This window comes from Galeopterus variegatus, unplaced genomic scaffold (assembly GCF_000696425.1).
Source record: "Galeopterus variegatus unplaced genomic scaffold, G_variegatus-3.0.2 Scaffold1321, whole genome shotgun sequence".
Taxonomy (NCBI): domain Eukaryota; kingdom Metazoa; phylum Chordata; class Mammalia; order Dermoptera; family Cynocephalidae; genus Galeopterus; species Galeopterus variegatus.
In genome coordinates, this window is record NW_007727432.1 from 50,113 (window position 1) to 54,984 (window position 4,872).

The window sequence follows — 4,872 nt, forward strand, 5'->3', positions numbered from 1 at the left end:
ACTTTATAGCTCAGACAACTTCAATTTTCCCTACCTTCCAACCAATGAATTGTTTCTTCCATTGTAAAACTAAATATATTTCTGAACACATTTTTGTTCAAGGGTTGTACTTTATTCTTCCTTATTACTTCACTGATTTTATTCTAGGAAAATTAAACCGCCACAAAATTAAATTGAGGACTAGGTCTTAAGGGTGATTCCTGAGCAAACTAGAAAGACAAGGAATCACTAACTTCTCTCAAGTTTCTGTCTCCCTACCCCAGGTCATGATTGATACTGATTCAGTTGTATGTTTGGTTTCCTGAAGGGGAGAACCAAATTAGAGAACTGGCATTTCTGTCTTTAAAAAAAAAAAGGAAAACATAATGCCAAAATATAGCATTAGAGGGCCAGCCCCGTGGCTCACTCGGGAGAGTGCGGCGCTGGTAGCGCTGAGGCCGTGAGTTCAGATCCTATATAGGGATGGCTGGTGCACTCACTGGCTGAGCGTGGTGCGGACCACACCGTGCAGAGGGTTGCGATCCCCTTACAGGTCAAAAAATACCCAAAAAACATTAGAGAGGTAAAGGGAAGAGAAGACGCATTCTGTGTCAAAAAGAATCTCTTCCTTTAACAGGAGATAATCCAGCTTCTCTGTAGATATCATTGCACAAATGAATAATTTCTTAAAATCATAATCCAAGGAATTTCTCTACTATAAGAAAAATTCAGGTTTAAAAAAGCAAATAAATTAGTTAAGGCATGTAAACAACTGTCCATTTTAGTTATATATCTTTTTTTTAAAAAGGTTTCTCTGTAGAGTACATCAGACAGTACGAGGCACACCTTACACGTCAGAATCCAGAGTGACAACACCACACAACACCTTCCCCACTGCACTCACTGGTATAATTGTGCTGAGGGCGCTAGAGTCACATGCCAATCCTTCGCTCATCTTCTGACCATCTGGAAGTCTGCACTTCCAGTGCTTTTTCCATTATTGCTGTGTGCTATTTTGTTGTGTGATGTGATCTGAAGCCTTTTCAGTGTTAGTCTACTCAGATGTTTTCCACAAAGCTTCCTGGGAAAAGGCCAGCTTTTCCCATTACATTGTAGTGTGCCTTTGTTTTGTTGTTGTTGTTGTTGTTTGTTTGTTTTAATTTTATCAATATACAATGTAGTTGATTTTCTTGTCCCTTTACCGATTCTTCCCTCCCCCATCCTCTCCCCCCTCCCCCCATCAACATCATATCTGTTCACTTGTCTTAACAAGTTCAAGAAATTGTGATTGTTGTGTCTTCTTCCCCGCCTTCCCCCGTTTGTTTGTGTATTTATTTATTTTTAGCTCCCACAAATAAGTGAGAACATGAGATATTTCTCTTTCCATGCCTGACTTATTTCACTTAATATGCTTTTATTCTAAGTCCATCCAAATGTGGTATGTATCTACACAATGGAATTCTGCTCTGCTATAAAAAAGAATGTAACGTGCCTTCGAACCAGCCATTCTCGCAGTTTTTAGGAACAAACACAGTATCTCCTTTACGTTCAAGTTCTGCTTCGCTCTGAAGAGGATAGAAAACCACTGCCCCTGGGCCTTTCACAAACAACAGGTTCAGACTCATTTGTGACAGGACCCAGGGAAGAACACACCTTATGAGGAGGGTGAGAAGTCGGGACCGCAGAATCCGGGGAGCTTGTCTTCCACTGAAAAGCATCCTGGGCTAGAGCTGCTCCTGCTGCCGCTGTTGGGTCTGGGCCGTCCTCGTCCACGGAGCAGGAGCTGGCCCTGCTGTGGTCGCCCCCTAGCGGCAGCTCAGGTTCCACCGCCCCCTGCAGAGGCAACTTGCTTCCACCCACTTCCACTTCCAGAGTGAGTGATGCTGGAGAGGATACCTGGGGCTTCCAAGGCAGGCAGTATTCTGTACCTGGATGGGCGTCTCTGCTGTGGCAGGGCATTCTCCGTTGTGTGCTGCAACTGTCGTCACAGCATTGAGGGTCTGGTTGACTGTCATCTGCCCATTCATGTGCAACAAGACCTCAGCCTGAGGACTTGTCTAGATGTAAGCTGCTGACACCATAGCTGGAGACAGCACTGGGACTCCCAGCCACACCGTTTCCCTGGAGCTTCTGAGCAGGCCTTCCCACAACAGAAGCACTGATCATGGTCACCCCTCGACTTGTCTGACCAGCAGTAGATATAAGGACTTTAGCTTGGGAAGCATTTGTTACCAGCTTTGTGCCTGGTACCACGTAACTGCCAGGAAAAACGCCTATCTTGCTGATATGCATTGATGTGCCTTTGAACCAGCCATCCTGACAATGCTCAAACACTAAAAACATCTCCCGTCTTCTCAGCTCTAGTTCATCTTCTTTCAGAGGAGTGTATGGATATATAGCAACATACACACTGAGGCAAGACTGAGGCTATAAATGTGCAATCTGGTCAGTGGACTGATTCTGCTGTCCCATTCCAGCAGCAGCAGTGCCTGGCAGAGTGGAGGCCAAGACAGTGGTAGCCAGGAGAGAGGATGGGGGAAGGGAAAGATTCATAGTTCCAAGGGTTGCTTGGTGGAAAACATCTGATGGGAAAGTGAACAAGGGGCCAGTTGTCACTGGGTTGCTTTGGGGTGGGGTCACATTTAACCCAATGCTACTTATATGAACCTGAGAAGGGACACTGCAGGAAAGCCCAGACAGATCAAGCAGCAGCTGCGGGTTTGCTGGAGCTGGTGAGGACAGGAGGGCTGATCTCCATGGACTGGTCATTGTGAGACACCCACTTTTTGGTGTTCTTGGTGTAGGAGTGCTTTGGGGCAGTGCTGCTCTGGGCTGCCGCTGGGGTACATTCTCCAGCATCACGTCCTGGCACAGGAGGTTTATCCCATTCTATCAGCTGCTTAGCGGCTGAGTTAAACGCAACATATGAAGTTGGAAATATTCCTATTTTGTCTGCCAGCATTCCTTCAGCCCAGTTTTCATCCACATGCGATCACAGTCAGAACATCACCCTCTGAAAATGGAAGGCAATCTTTGCTTTCTTGTCTTTCACTTCCAAGTCATAAGGAGCTTTGCACGGAGGTAGGGGCTGAGGTAATGGGTTAATAATCTGTACAAAGTTGGTGGGGAACCAAAGCCATGGATCCCGTTGACTTCCCCATAGTACCAATTTTCATCCACCTGTAGATGGAAAATGATCATTTCACCCTTGCTGAATTTAAGGTCTCCAGGCTCTTTTCCTTCACAGTTGTATAATGCTTTGGCATATGGTAACTGAGGTATACTCTTCACCAGGGGGCTCCAGACTTGCACCCAGGGCTGCTGTCCATCCTGGGAACTCTGCAGATCTTTTGAGCTACAATTAAGCCATAGCACTGCTCTGAGCTCTGAACACATTTGTGAGGCTGGTCCCACTGCCTCCACCCTAGCCAGGTTTCAAAGGCCTCTGCGTAATGCCATCCAGAAGTCTAACCAGCAGGATGTTAATGGGAAGCTCCTCCACACTCTAGCCAATGAGAGTCCTGCACTCAGGACGTAAGTTCACTTTGGGAATCTACTATCCTCAGCAAACATCATTTACAAAACATATGCTGGCAAGGCAAGACCTTTGCACAAGCTTGGAGACACTCCAAAAAGTCCAACAACGCATATTCATCCATCTTTATCTACTTTACTGAGAAAGAAAAAGCTTCAGAAATGTTCGTAGTTGCGTGCATCCTTTAAAATGATTCACGTAACATCCATTTCAGACTTTGCTAGCTTTGGAGTTTGGGAAGTCCGAGGTCCAGAGGTACACATCTGGTAAAGGCCTTTTTCTTGGTGGGGGGTCTATACAGGGTCTCATGGCAGCAGAGAATCACATGGCGAGAATAGCAAGAGCCTACTTTGTGTACATTCTAAATTCTCTATAACACAAAGTTTAAAAAAGATAAAATATTTCATGCATCTATCATTTTTCTCATCAACCTTTTCTATTAAGAGACCAACTCGGTTTAACAGCATCAGATGAGGAAAATGAAACAAAATAATATAATAAAGATTAAGAAAGTTCTGATTATTTTCCATAATGCCCCTCTTCATATCAAACCAAATTCTCAAAAATGTTTTTTTATGTGCATTTTTCTTTTTTTTTTTTTTAAAGATGACCGGTATGGGGATCTTAACCCTTGATTTGGTGTCATCAGCACCACACTCTCCCAAGTGAGCTAACCGTCCATCCCTATATGGGTTCCGAACCCATGGCCTTGGTGTTATCAGAGCCACACTCTCCGGAGTGAGCCACGGGCCAACCCCTTTTATGTGCATTTTTCAAACACAGGCTGAAGGCACTAGCAGTCGGCCTACTAGGTATACCAGCACTGATTCTAATAATACATTTGCCACTGTATTAGTCCATTTCTGTTACTTACAAAATACCTGGAACTGGGTAATTTAGAAAGAAAATAAAATTTATTGCTTACAGTTTTGGAGGCTGTAAGTCCAAAGTCCAGGGAACACATCCAATGAAGGCTTTCTTTGGTGGTGACTTCAGTAATCACAGAGTATCACATTGCAAAAATGGTGGAGCATAATAACCTCAAACGTGTGTGGCAATTATGAGGTAAGACACCTGGCAATGGAGCCATCATCCAGGAAAGAATGTGCAACAAGACAGAGGTGTGTGCCTCCCAGGCACTGGTGCCCTTAGGAAATAGTCATGCACTTCTCTGTGAGGTATTTTTCTCCTTCAATTTCCTGGCATTCTGGGGTAGGAAGTAATTTTAGTATTCTCTGAAGCTTTATGGTTCAGAAGACAATTGTTGTGTTTAGCAAGGGAATAAAAAAGCCCAATAAGGGGCCGGCCCGGTGGCGCACTGGATAAGTGCGCCGCTTGGGAAGCGTGGCGGCGCCCCC

The 4,872-nt window shown here is 44.8% G+C and overlaps 1 pseudogene; it reads right to left on the reverse strand.

Annotated features, from left to right (window-relative positions):
- Positions 1-1,037: 1,037 nt before the first annotated feature.
- On the reverse strand, positions 1,038-3,638 carry LOC103593311 (annotated as a pseudogene).
- Between the last annotated feature and the right edge of the window lie 1,234 nt (positions 3,639-4,872).